Here is a 14,611-nt window from a genome sequence, read left to right on the forward strand (position 1 = left end):
CCCTGATTGCCTAGGGACCTTCCTTTGTGATCTGCCCTTCCCCACCGGCAGCTCTTACCTCCTTCTCAAGATGGAGCACGGGAGGTCAGATTTTATCTTACACAGCAAACCTCCCCTCCCCAAATGTTTGTTTAAGTCTCTTACCTGCTGGCCTGTGAGTTCCACGTCACCTATCAGAGTGTAAAACAAAGCAAGGTTGTTGATACAGCCTGATATTGGTGGACGGGTTAAAAATCCACTCATGAAAGCATTTGTTTATTCATCCACCATTTCTCCAGTGTCCACCACACTGGTGAGGCTGACGTGTAAGAGATGAGGCCACAGCCCCCAGGACTCCATGGGAAAAAAGACATGTATGCAAATAACCCTGGAGCACCTGCTGGGTTCCAGGTGCCCAGGGAAGGGAAATAATCCCTCTCAACCGACTGGTCAAGGCAGGGAGGCATGGGTGCTGTGGTGCTCATGGCACGGCTACAAGCCCCTGCAGCCGGGGCTTCCGGGACAGGGTCTCAGGGGCATGGATGGTAAAGCTGAGGATGCTGCAAGATGAAGGGAATGGGAAGTGATGGGGAGAGTTCCAGGGCTGGCTGAGTACATATTCAGCCAGGATGTCCTGGTTATTAAAATAGTGACCTTCTTCCATATGCATTCATAAATAGATATTTTCCCACATGCCCACCCCTAATACTCTGGTCAACCCATAAGGATTGAATTGTGTCCCCTCGAAAAATCTTTGAAGCCCTAACCCCAGTCCCTACGAATGTGACTTTATTTGGAAATAGGTTCTTTACAGATGATCAAGTTAAAATGAGGTCGTTAGGGTGGGTCCCTAAGCCAATATGACTGTGTCCTTATAAAAAGGAGAAATTTGGACACACACATGCACGTCAGGAGAGCGCCATGTGAAGACTGGGGTTAAGCTGTCATAGCCAAGAAGCTGGGAGTGAGGCCTGCCGACACCCTTAGAGGGAGCACAGTCCTGCCGACACCTTGACCTCAGACTTCCAGCCCCCAGAAATGCAAGACAACAAATACCTGCTGTTTAAGTCACTCACTTCGGTACAGCGGCCCCAGGAACTAATGCCTTCTCGCGATCCAGACATTAAAGGGGTAACTCCTCGTAGAGCAGGAGGCCTCTGGGACCCTGTTATTGCATATTGCCATCGTTCAATATTTTAATATCACCCTTGGAGAAAAGCAAACGCAAAAATATTGAGTACATGCTCTTTCTGGGACTGAAAGGAAGCTTGAGTGGAGAGTAGAGGGGCGTAGGGGGAGGTTGACAAGTCTCGGAACAGTGAGAAACGGTGAGGGTTTTAAGTGACAGACACTGATGTATGTTCTTGGAGGGGCCCTTGGGCTACTGGGTGGAGACTGGGTGGGGGAGGGGCAAATGTGTCCCTGAAGACGGTACCCAGGCTGGAGAGGATGGTGGTAACGAGAACAGGAGGAACCCTCATCCAGTGATTCTGGTTTTCCCTGTGAAGTAGCAGGAGGGTCATTTGCTTGGAGGAAGAGGAAATTTTGGAATTTGAAGGAAAAGAGAAGGACCAGTAGATGAGAAACGATGGGCGACCCTAGGCGCTGTCCAGGGTCCGGCTGGGGTTGGGAATTCTCAGTCGACAGTGGCATCAGGGCTGTATGAGCTTAGTAGAGAGGGGATGGGGGGCAGTGAGGGACAGGGGTACAGGGAGGGACAACGGGCAATGTCGTAGTGTGGGGAAAGTCATGCGTGTCCTGTGGGAAGAAGGGAGGTCATAGAAAGTAAAATGCCAATTTTGGTTAAAAGTGGCACATTCACCATTAATGGGTCTCCTCCGTCTCCCCAAAACCCCTTTAAAATATTAAGAGAGGTATCACCAAAAAATGGTAATACTCTATAAGAACGTAAACACAGGAGAAGCTGTACTGGCAGCTGAGAGAGCCACGACATTGTTAGTGGACTGAAAGCAGAAGAGGGATCTGGCAGAATGGGGATGGTTTCCACCTAAGGGCACGAAGAAGGAGAGTCCATATAAACACACCACTTGACCACAGAACCCACAGGGGATCGGCGTCTGAGGCACCAGGTACCACGAAAGGAGGATGTTGGATTACGGACTAAAAGGGGAGTGGAGATTGGATGAAAGTTTCTCTACAAAATGTTTGGGTTCCCGGTCCCCTGTCCGACACCTGCATCAGCTTCTTCCTTCCCATGCCACCTCCAGCCCCAGGACATGAGGTTTATCCTCTGGAAAAATCAGATGGAAAGGCGTAAAGGTGAGGCATGAAGCTGAACAGCCTAGGGAGCTGTGACCATCAGCACCTTGAGCTCTGGCACCCACAGACCTGTCCCTGGGAAGCCAGGGGATCCGTAGGTTCTTCTCTGGGAAGCTGAGTGGCTGCAGAGGAAACACTGCAGCACTGACACTTGGAGGTTCCCCGACAGCATTCCCTGCTTGCTGCTCGGTTGTTTCTCCATGAAGTGCCCTTGGCACCAAGGCCAGCCCAGGTATGCAGAACCTTGGACAGCTCACTCTTCAAAAGAAACAGACAGCTAAGGGAGCTGGCCCTTTGAGGAAACCCTCTAAGCTAAAAGCAAAGAAGAAAAGAGACCAAGGATAAGCAGTGCAGAAAATAGAAGAAAAAATTTTAAGTATAATTTATATGTTCATAAGGATGAAATAGTGCATCCATTAAACAAGAACAGGATGCTATAAAAAAAAAAAGAGGAACAAGAATAAGCAGAGAGGGGCTTCCCTGGTGGCGCAGTGGTTGAGAGTCCGCCTGCCGATGCAGGGGACACGGGTTCGTGCCCCGGTCCGGGAAGAGCCCACATGCCGCGGAGCGGCCGGGCCCGTGAGCCACAGCTGCTGAGCCTGCGCGTCCAGAGCCTGTGCTCCGCAACGGGAGAGGCCACAACAGTGAGAGACCCTCATAACGCAAAAAAAAAAAAAAAAAAAAAAGAATAAGCAGAGATCTTATACATCTACCCAGAAACAACATTTCATATCAGAGACAGACAAAGTAACGTGAAAACTGATGCTCGATGTAACCAAATATTTTATATTACCATATTGGGAGGGATGGGGGAAGCAGAGCAAGAGGAATATATATAGTCACGCACACAGACGGGGGGATGTGCAGTAGAATGTCAGGCTGAGTGCACAGAGCAGCACAAGCAAAGGCCCAGAGGCATGGCGATATGAGACACGGGTTGGCCTAAGCATGGAAGGTCCACAGGGCACCGCTGTGAGCATGTTTATTCCTGTTGGTCTCCCTCCATCTCGGAATACCTTTGCTGAGTTTGGGGGATTCCCCACCCAATGAGATTTGGAGGATGGCAAATGCTTTCCCAGCCTCTCTTGCAACTGGGGTGCAGGCATGTGGCCACGAGTCCCAATCAGACGTTCCCAAATGGCCTTTGAATCAGAAGCTAGTGAGGACCTGGAAACCCATCCCAGGAGGGTGGCGGCAGCTGCCCCACAGCTCCCTGATGCACCAGTGTCCAATGCCAGGGCCTGGGCACATCAGCAGTGGCAGCAGCTGTGTCTACACAGGCGAAGCTGCTCCAAGGTGGCTTTGGGACACCATTCCTGGTTGGACAGCCTCCAAGCCCAGCCTCTAGTGTCCCCACTCCCACACCCACCGCCAGGCTTGGGCCACCTACTCATGGCCTTGGGTGCACAGACCCGCGCCAAAGACCAGCCTTCTATTGTAGGTCTTCAAGTGCTCTGTGCGCACAGGGGAGGGGGGAGAAGGCATCTGCTTAATCAGTCAGCAACTGTTTATCACACATTTCCCTTGGGCCAGGCGCTGTGTCCATCTCAATAATTTAACATAATTCACTTCGGCTTCCATTAGGTTGCTAAAACAAACAAACAAACAAACAACTCAAATAAACCCTGAAATTAAAAACGTAGCCCTCAGGAAAGGAAAAGGTCACCTCCTCACTCTGAATCACTCAGGTCTGGGAAGAGAACAGAGCTCGGTTCCCAGAAGGGCAGTCAGTCACCGCCCACACCGTCTCTGCAGCTTGGGGAGCCCTGGCCTATTTCTGGCATCACCTCCACGCCCTCAGTGTTTGAGGCAGAGAGGTGTTTGGAAGGTGGTGCCTATTTATGGGGCAGAAACAACAGGATGGACTTGCTCATGTTCCCCTGACATCGTCAGGGCTGGTTCCTCCCCGGGCCCCAGACCACCCCTCCCCTACGTCTCCTACGCATCTGCTTTTGTGACCCACCCTAGAAACACAGGGACCCTCGAGGATGGGCTGGCCGACTAAAACATCCTCTCTGGACCCGTTTCCCCGCGGGGCACTGAGGGAGCCCCCAGCTCTGAGGGGCCCATCCCGCCCTGCCTTCTCCTGGGGACCCTCCGGGAACCAGACTCCCTCTCTGCCCACCTGAGGACACACCTCTTGCCCATCTCCTGCCTTTCTCTGAGGGTGCTGTGGTGCCCTGCGGTATCTTCAGGTCGTGCTCTCCTTGAGCAGGTCACTTCCCCTTCTGTTGATTATTCTAGTGTCACTCACCCCACAGGGCTGGGAGGAAGAGGCAACATGAGGAAGTGGGAGGGGGAGTCCTCTCCCACCTCTGAAGTGCACGGTGGGGATGGGTGGCTGTTAATCTTGACCGTGGGAAAGCAGGGGCCAGCCTTACCAGCTCTGGGAGCCCTGGGCTGGCACAAGGGACAGAGCTGGCCTCAGTGAGTGTTTGATGGACAGACAGATGGATGGATAGATGGACAGGTGAGTGAGAATTCTGGGGACGCACAAGGCACAGTGGAAAAGGTACAGATTGAGAGTCAGACACAAACTGGGTTCGCTGCCATCAGCAGCCCCCCTTCATCTGTTCAATGAGTGTTTTCTGAACACCTAGGACCTGCCTGCCTGTGGATTGGCGGGTAGTGTAGACACGGCTCTGCCCTTATGGAGCTATGAGTTCACGGCAGACAAAGCAGACACACGAGCACACACATACAAATTTGCACCTTGTGGGTGTTCCGTAGAAGGGCCCCAGGTGGGAAGGAGGGCACCTTCTTAGCCAGGCTGGCAGAGAAGACCCTCTCCCCCTCGAGAAGGAACCACTAAGGCTGTGACTTGGGGAGGAGAGCAGTTGGCCCTGGGAGAAGAGGGAGGAACATTCCTGGGGGAGGAGTGGGCGATGCTAATGTCCTGTGGCAGGGTATGCACTGAGTGAGCAAGAGGCCTGGACCTGCGTTTTACTTTAGATGCACCGGAGACTGATTTTACCTTCTTTAAAATCCCTCTGGATAGAAAACAGATCAGCACTTGCCAGAGAGCAGGGCACTGAGGAGGGTTGATGGCAAAGGAGCCTGCAGGCAATGTGCAGGGTGATTGAATTGTTCTGCGAGGCACGAGGGTGTGGGTACACGATTCTGCGTTTGTCAAATCTCACGGAACCAACCGGACACCACAAAGAGGGAACTTGACTCTGCAATTTTTTTAAAGTTTTCTATTAAAAATAAAAAGATCCCTCTGGCAACTGTGAAAGGGAAGGGTGGGAGGGGCAGGAGAGGAAGTGGGAAAGCGGCCAGGGCTTACGGCAGTGGCCTGAGTGAGAGTGGCTGGGTCTGGGCTGGCGGGGGCTCAGGTTGTTGACCTCTGGGAGCCTGTCTCCTCACTGGGGACAGGGTTCCCACCTAGAAGCTGACTGTGTGGGTTGGAGATGTCACCTGTAACCTGCCTGGAGGGGCCTGTCTAGAGCAAGGTGCTGGGCACGTGGGAGCCTGGCTGATTGTATTTTCCAGAGGGTGGCTGGGACTCACCAGCCGGGGCAGGGGGTGGAGGCTGGGAGCTGCTGCCTGGGGGAAAACAGACGTGAAGGTGAGCCAAAGGGGAATTACTCAAGAGTGAAGGGCACCCGGCTGGAGGCCCCCGGGCAGAGGGATGTGGCCCAGAATGCTGTGTACCAAGTTTCTCTCTCTCCCAGGGAGAGTTGCGGCAAATTCAGAATCTGAATGCAGTGCCAGCCTGGGCAGAGAGGGAAGGGGAGCCGAGAGCTCCAGGGAACGGCTGGCTCTCGGGGGCCACGTCCACTGGGAAACAGAGGCTCCCGTCTGCAGGCTACAGTGCAGAGGAAGCCTGGATTCCTGCTCCAGCTCAGCCACCCTCTAGCTGGGGGACCTTGGGCAGGTTACTCAACATTTCTTCTTAGTTGTAAGACTCTGATGCATAGCACGTGGGAATGCACCTCTCTGAACTGAAAATACATGAAACAAATGGATGAAGTGAAATGGAAGCTGATGTTGATGGTGATCAACCGTTAGCCCACTGAGTCAGTAGAAACTCGAATTGTTACTGAACGCAAGTTCATGTGCCCGATGTACAGGGAGGCCAAACAAACTGAAACGTCAGAGTCTGGAGCAGAGGAAGGTTTATTGCAGGGTCAAACAAGGAGAACGGGTGGCCCATGCCCCCCCAAACCCCAAACTCCCTGAAAAGTTTCAGCAAAGCATTTTTGTTTTTGAGAGCAGCAATTTATAGTTCTTTATTTTTTATTTAATTTTTTATTTTTTTTTTTGCGGTACGCGGGCCTCTCACCGCTGTGGCCTCTCCCTTTGCAGAGCACAGGCTCCGGACGTGCAGGCCCAGCGGCCATGGCTCACAGGCCCAGCCGCTCCGCGGCATGTGGGATCCTCCCGGACCGGGGCATGAACCCGTGTCCCCTGCATCGGCAGGCGGACTCTCAACCACTGCGCCACCAGGGAAGCCCTATTTTTAATTTAATTTTTTAAAAATTTTATTTTATATTGGAGTACAATGGATTAACAATGTTGTGTTAGTTTCAGGTGTACAGCAAAGTGATTCAGTTATACATATCTATTCTTCTTTCAAATTCTTCTCCCTTTTAGGTTATTTCATAATATTGAGCAGAGTTCCCTGTGCTGTACAGTATCATAGGGGCAGAGCATTTTTAAAGGCCAGGCGAGGGCGGGGCACCCCAGAGTCTGTGACCAGCTTGTGCACAGTTCTCTGATTGGTTGATGGTGAGATAATAGAGCAGTGTCACAGGGATTAACCTTATCAATCCTTAGGCGCCAGAAGGTCTGGGGGCTACATGCTCGTGATTATCCAAGTTAATTTCTTCCATTTGGTGGTGGTTTTAGCATCTGAAAAACTCAGGAAATGTGCATCAGATACTATTACCCAGGTACTTCAGAGAGGAGCTACAGCAGAGGATATCAGGGAGGGTCTGTCTGGGAAAGGCCCCGTAGGGTTCTGCTCGGCTCCAGAATGCCCCCCAGGGCAGCGTCCTTCTCCGCAACCCTCCAGCAGCATCAGTGCTCTAGGTGTTTGACCCTATGAGTGGGGAACAGCAAGGGGTCGGGGTACCCCTTGATGCGGCCGCTGTGAAAATAGTCTGGCTCTTCCTCCAAAGGTGAAGCACAGAGTTACCACGTGGCCCAGCTGGGTACATACCCAAAAGACTGAAAGCAGGAACCCAGACAAACACTTGTACGTGAGTGCTCCTGGCAACGTTATTCACAGTGGTTGAAAGGTAGAAACAGCCCCAAAGTCCATCCATGGGGGAAGGGACAAGCAGATGTGGTCCAGCCATAGGACGGAGCATTGCTGAGCCACAAACAGGAATGAAGGACCGCTATGTGCCGCCATGTGGCTGAGCCTCAGAAACATGACACTGCGTGTAAGAAGCCAGGCCCCAAAGGCCACGTGTCATAGGATTCCGTTTGTATGAAATACCCAGAATAGGGAGATCCGAGGATGCCACTCGCTAGAGTAAATCCCCTCTCGGAGCTTCAGTCTCCTGATGAGGGGGTGGGAAGGGGAAAGGAGGGGCCTCAGCACCGAGCCCAGTGGGCACTGGACCTGGGGTCCCAGGTTCCACGGGAGGCACAAGGACCCTGCAGGTAGAGCCGGCTCCCTGGGGACCCTGGCTCAGCCGTCAGTCCCTGGAGAAGAGGGGCAAGGGATGCCAGGAATCAGCCTGCGCTCCTTACCCTTAGGATTTCCCAAACTCGGCAGCCCCCCAGCCTGCCGCATGGGCAGGAAGTGAGGAATCACCTCTGGGTATAAGAGCAGCGGCAGCCCCAGGGCCGAGGACAGAGGTAGGAAGCAGTGTGGCCAGACCGACCGGCAACCGAGGCCTCCTTCCCACCAACCTGCCGGCCCAGCAGGACGAGGCCCCCATCCACCTCCCAGGGCAGCAGGGAGACAGACAGACAGATGGAGGAAAGATTAGCGTCCCTGTGCCCTTCGCCCCCACCTCCTTCCTCAAGTTCCTCTCTGATCGCAGCTCTGAAGGTCTTTGCACCAGAAATAGCAAGGATTTCACTCATGCCCTAAATCTGAGGACAGGGTGTGGGAAAGTCCAGTCGGACAGAAATTGTGGGGAAAACAACCCATATCAAGGAGTTAAATAAAAGCAGATGAGTTTGCTCTCTCCATGTTTCCACTGTTCTGGAAAGAACAAAATACATATGCACGTATAAACTGCAAAATAGAAATGGTGCTATCTCAGTGATTTCACACATGAGTTAAACGCACAGATGTTTGCACTTCAAGCTGAGTGATATAAAGGTGAATGGTAAAATGCATGCTAATAAATTAAAATTTTAATTCTCTTTTACTCAGAAGGACTGTAGTCAGCTAGTAACTTATCACTGGGGAATGGACAGCCCGGGGGTCGGAGCTGGGGACTGAGGGTCAGCTGTGCCCAGGACGAAGCTTCCTGCAGGGCTATGGGGGCCTCTGAGGGTCGGGGGCGAGAACAGAGGCAGAACGGAGTGGGCTGCACGTCGGCTGGGACTTGCTCTACAGGGTCCGTGGACGTGAGCATCAGTGTCAACCAGTCCACACTATAGGCTTTGTGCATGTTTCGCTCTGAATCAAAATCCGTGCTCACCCAATTTTTCAGGATTGGTCTGCCTGTGGTATGCCGGGCGGCTGCCGAGTGACAGAGAACAGGGGTTGCTTTCTGGTCAAGACCATAGAGTTCTGGACAAAAGCACAGCCCACTTCTGGAGGTGGATGGAAAAGGGCCTTCCTGGGGAGGGGACTGAGGACCTCAGCCTCACACACAGACATTTGGAGAGAATGTTCTGGAACACTGGGATGGAGGGGCAGACATACATAAACAAACACGTGTGCATACATGTGCACATGTAGCTTGCTTTCCTGCTGTTCTGTTTTATGGGCTCTTTTCTCCACCCCAGTGAGGTTGGATCTGGGGGCTTTTGCCCGTAGACTGACCTGTGTCTTCATTCCATCGGCAGGAGTTCACAGGGGCCCTGCTATGTGCTGGATGATAACAGACAGGATAATAAATAAATAAATAAGACAGGAGTCCCTGCCTCATGGGATTCATGTCCAGGGGGCATGGAGGAAAACTCAGCACTGTGGAGGGAGGCGGCCGGGCTGGAGTGCAGGCGGGGTGCAGCCTCCACCAGGCACATCAGGAAAAGGCCCGTGAGCGGCCCCTAAAAGAAGGGCGGGAGTTTCCAAAGGAAGGGCGCTCCAAAGAGAGATCACTGCATGTGCAAAGGTGTGGAGTCAGCTGCCATCTGCCACATTTGGGAGACTTAGATGACTGCGTGATGCTAAGGCTTAGGTTTGGACTTGAGCTGGAGAGGCCAGGGAGCGGTTCTCACCAAGCCACAGAGGGGCCCTGGCTTAGTGTGGAGGCCATCAGGGTTATATGCAGGAGGAACTTGGTGCCTCCTCTAGTTATCCCTGAAGACCCCCGGGCTGGCTGGAGCCAGAGTCCTGGCAGGGCTGAGCCCCCTTGTGACCCCAGCCAAGTGGATAAGTGGAAAGGGGTAGAATAAGTCAGGGGTGTCAGATTTCGCAGGAAGGGTTTAGCTAAATTTTCTCATAGCAAAAATGAAATACAAATATGTGTCGATCCAGATATAAATGAGTGTGGGTTGTTACTGGGTGTGTGAGAAATTCCTTTCGAAATGGTTCCCTGGCCTCAGTGGTGGGCTCCTTCCAGACATGGGTGCATTGATTCATTCACTTCTGCCTGACAACGCACAGACTACCTATGCGGATGTCTGAAAAATCAGTGGATGGATGGATGGATGGATGGATGGAAGGATGGGAGAGCGGGTGGGTGGATGGGTGAATGGGTAGATACAAGTGTAGGTGCATGGAAGAGTGGGTGATTATTTTAAAAGATTTAAAGATTCTTTTGTTGGAGAGACATGACACAATGGCACTCAGATAGATGAAAGGCAGAACTTTTTGTTAATTACTTCCCCAAAGGAGAGAAGTCTTCCAGGCAGGGCCGCACAGGGGTTGCACCTGGGGACAGAGTAACAGCAAGCTGGTGCTACAGGGAGAGCTTATGTACAGCAGGCAAGATGGGTTAGGCAGCTTTCTCAGGCTCCCTGTGGATTGGCTAATTTGAATAATTTTGTAAGTTCCAGGGTATAGGGGCTGTCCATAGTTGTTTGGTACCTGGCCCCCGTGGGATTAGGGCAGGTGTATAGTGGCCCAGAGTGTGAAAGCCGGAGAAGGGAAGTGATGGGAGTGTGAACTTAGCCGTTCAAGAAGAATTGACCCACCGCCAGCCAGGATTTCAAAACTGGGTCAAGATAGCATCCCCCCCTCACTCCGCAAAAAAACTATATTACACTGGTGGATGGAGAAGTGTGTAGGTGGACGATGCCCTTTGGAGCTCTCTCTGTCAATAGTATTTACAGAAGCATCGCCACTGGATTCAGATCTTGGAAGATTTTTCATCTCGTAGATGTAGAATCCTAGAATATGTGAGCTGGAAGGGACCTCACAAGGTCTCTCTCTCTCTCTGATGTCTGAGGGACTCAAGATGCTTTGGATCATAGAAGATCCTTTCAGTAATTTGACGAAGACTATAGATCCTCTATCCTGGAAAAAGCATATAGCACAGTCCATGTTATAGGGCTGGTGGACACCAGGCAACCTGTCCACAGAGCACTGTTCCCATCTAGGAAGTCAGAAACCTCAGATCAAGGAGTCCCACTGTGCAGAGGAGTCACTGAGACACCAGGTCAGGGAAAGGACCACGTTCAAGTTTATGCAACCAGTTCATAGGCAAGTCAGGCCTAGATCCCAGGCCTCCCCGTTAACCCTTCTGGGACTCAGTTTCCCCGTATCTCTGATAATGGAGTTGGACTCAGTCGCTGGTTTGAAGACTTGGTTCAGAGAAGTTACAGGGGAAGGGGAGACGGCAGGTGAAGTTGTGACCCTCCCGTTTATTCCCCCAGTCCCACCGGACCCACGTCATCAGCTCTCTTTTGAAGGAAATGCTTTAAGACTTTTTCCAAAAATGTTCGAAGGCCCCCATACTTTGCAGCTTCTAAGCTTCTGGGAGTGTTAAGTGCTGTGGATTGTCAGTTAGTCTCCAGAGCGAAGCTAAGAAAGCCAACCAGTGTTGAAGTGTGAGGAAACAACAGGCAAACATCCCCAAAGAAATGACTGAGTCTCAGAGGCACAGATCCTAAAGTGTCACCAGAAAACAGGACAGGGAAAGGTGTTCTATCTCTGAAAACGTTTCCAAGTTTCTGCTGCCATCATCCCTTTGGAAGTATACATGGCATAAAAAAAAATCAGAACTCCCCTGCCTCCCTGGCCACCCTTGTTTCTACCTTCTATGTAAATGCCCACTGTTTTACACCTGAACTCGGACACAAAACAACCACACAGGGAAAAGAAATAATGATAAGCAGTAAATGTGCTATTAGACAAATGGATTCACTTGTGGAGTGTGTCAGCTACGTACCTCAATACCAGAAAGAAGAAAGCTAGTGTTTTAGGGGTCACCTGCTATGCATCCAATATTCACACCAAATTTTCATTTAGTTGAGAAAAGGGATGGGAAAGTGGTTAAGAACAGAGTTTGGAGCCAGACTGCCTGGGTTCCTTGGAGGATTAGCTGAGTTAATGCATTTATGGGCTTTAAAAAAGCACCTACCACAGTAAAAGTTATATACACGTCAGGACTGTTACTAATCCTCACCACTCCCCTCTCTGAGATTTGTCACCATCAGCTACATTTCAGAGTTCAGAGAGGTTAAGTCACCTGCCCAAGGTTTTTTGCCAGGAAAGCGGCAGCACGGGGACTGAAATCCAGGCTGACTTGGAGCCCAGAGCGCGTTTGCCAATCCGAGCTTCTAAAGGGCAGCCTGTCTACACAAGAGAACATTCCATGGACTAACCTGGAAATCATCCATGCGGCTGTTCCAGACCCCCAGGCACAGAGGGCAGCAGGAGCCCTGGGCAGATGCAGCCACCCACATGGCCTCTGTAGGTCTGGGATCTGGAAACTGCAGCCAGCCTGGCTGGGGCCGGCGCTGGGCAGGAGCCGGAGCTCTGGCCTAGGCTGGAGGTGGAGGGAGGAAGTGCCCAGCATGGTGATGACATCACAGCCCAGCCCTTGAAAGATGATCTGTTCCCGCTGCCACTCCAGCTCAGCTCCAGAGGCTCCTCGGAGGACTGGGGCCCTCGGGCAGCCCCGCTGGACCAGGGAGCTACGAAGTGCCCGCGTTTGTGCTCCGGACAAGGTGGGTGCCGGGCAGGGGCTGGTCCAGCCGCCTCACCTTCTCGGGGAAGGACAGGCAGACCAAACACAGAGGGAGGGCGGGCAGATGGGTGACATGGAGGCTGATTCCCAGGCTGGGTGAGAAGTTTTCCTCAGGTCCTAGGGAGTTTGGGAAAGTTCCCTTCCTTCCCTACAGGTAACAAGAAGGACTCCCAGCAAGAGAAATGTTCTTGTTTGTTCTAGGTTTGTCTTCTCCCTGAACGGAGGAGACAGACAGGCAGGTGTGTATTTATGTGAGCCATTTAGTGACCTGACTTTTGGGTGGATTCCTGCACTAAAGCAGAGAGGGTGGTAAAGCAGGGAAGGTGTGGGGTTTAGACTCAAGAATCTGGCTTTTCACACATAGCCCTATCGCTCATTGGCCCTATGTGACCCTGGACAAGTTACTTAACCTCTCTGAGCCTCAGTTTCTCGTCTGCAAAGTACCCTGCTCGCCTGCTTCCCGGGGCGGCTGGAGTTAATCAGATCACAGACGGAAGGGGATTTGTAAACGATAGCTGATGTGCGTTGGGGCAGTGGTGGTGATAACTCAGACAAGCTTCGCATCCCTCTTGTCTGGTCCTGGCTGTCCAGGACGGAGGGATAAAACAGTTTGTTTGTTCAGAGTGTGGGCTTTGCATCCAGCCCAGTTTCCTGAGCCAGAAAGCTGACCTGGCAGGATGGGGGGCAAAGACAGAAATGGGCTGATGAAGTGAAGTGTCGCGTGTGCAGTAGGTGCTCAATAAATCGTAGCGGTTATCAGAGCTGCCGAGGGCAGGTAGTTTCCCCAGGCTGCGCCGGGGTGGGAGGCGGGAGTTGCTCTCCCAGGCAGGTAAGAATGTGCCTCCTTGAGTCAGGCTGCCTGGGGCTCCCACCAGTCCACAGGAAGTGGGAGCTCTGGCCCAGGAGTGGGCCATGGGGGCCCCAGGGCCAAGCCGCCTCTTAATCCTTCTCTCAGTGGGTGGCTGGGGGCAGGGTGAGTGACCCCACAGGACACTGTCCACCCTCCTTATCTGGAGGAAAACTGTTCTGTGTACTTCTGGGCCCTGGCAGCAGTCAGGGTGAAGGGGACATTCCACAATAGGAACCCCACAAACTTGAAGGAAGAGTTCGGGACAGGAGTCAAGCAGCGGGTGGGGACGAGCCAGGAGAAGGGGATTTGGAGAACACTACAGATGCAGGCTCCCACACTGGCCCCGTAGCCAGGACCCCAGGGTCTCATCCCAGCTCTGCCGGGAACTCACAGAACCCCTGCAGTCATGCGCTCCGAGGCCATCACAGAACACATGAGGAAACTGAGTCTCCGAGCCAGGATGTAACTGAGCAAAGCCCTCTGCTCAGGGTCCGGGAAAGGCCTTGACCTCTTTGGGACTCAGGTCTGTCACTTATAGGAAGGTTCCGATGATTGACGAATGGTGAGACTAAGGACATGGGATTAGACCGAACTGGAGACATGCTGGCCAACGGCACCAAGCAGGGGAAAGAGCCGTGCCACGTGGTCTCTGCTAACACAGTGACCGTGCCTGGATAAAAAGTTCAGAGGGGATCCGAGGGTAACATTAATGGTTGCCTTTCTGACCTGTGCAGCCTTGGGGTCAGAGAGGGCACTGGAGATTGCCCTGCAGACCCACCAGGGGATTCTGGTTTTCAAAATCAAAGTAGGGATCATGTCTGTCCATTCGCAGCTGGCTCGCCTGCACTGAGAACCATGCCTACCATAAAGTGGGCACAGGTCAGTATTTGCTGAATGACTGAATGGTAGATGGGTGGGTGGATGGCTGGACCGGTAGATGGATGGGTGAATAGCTGGATGGATGGATGGATGGATGGATGGATGGATGGATGGATGGATGGGTGGATGGATGGGTGGATGGGTGGATGGGTGGGTGGGTGGATGGATGGGTGGATGGATGGGTGGATGGGTGGATGGATGGGTGGATGGATGAATAAATGAATACTGGTCACTTGGCAGGCACTAAAAGCACACAGAGCATATTACTAAGTGAAAGAAGCCAATCTGAAAAGGCTACATACTGTAGGATTCCTATTATATGACATTCTGGAAAAGGCAGAACCATGGAGACAGT

The 14,611-nt window shown here is 52.4% G+C and overlaps 1 protein-coding gene across 1 annotated transcript in view; it reads left to right on the forward strand.

Annotated features, from left to right (window-relative positions):
• The first annotated feature begins 12,448 nt into the window (after positions 1 to 12,448).
• Positions 12,449 to 14,611, forward strand: part of BDKRB2 (bradykinin receptor B2) — a 32,178-nt gene continuing 30,015 nt past the window's right edge. Inside the window, exon 1 of the mRNA XM_032617435.1 lies at positions 12,449 to 12,507. The gene's annotated coding sequence lies outside the window, so the exon portion shown is untranslated. The remainder of the gene's footprint in view (positions 12,508 to 14,611) is intronic.

This window comes from Phocoena sinus, chromosome 2 (assembly GCF_008692025.1).
Source record: "Phocoena sinus isolate mPhoSin1 chromosome 2, mPhoSin1.pri, whole genome shotgun sequence".
Taxonomy (NCBI): domain Eukaryota; kingdom Metazoa; phylum Chordata; class Mammalia; order Artiodactyla; family Phocoenidae; genus Phocoena; species Phocoena sinus.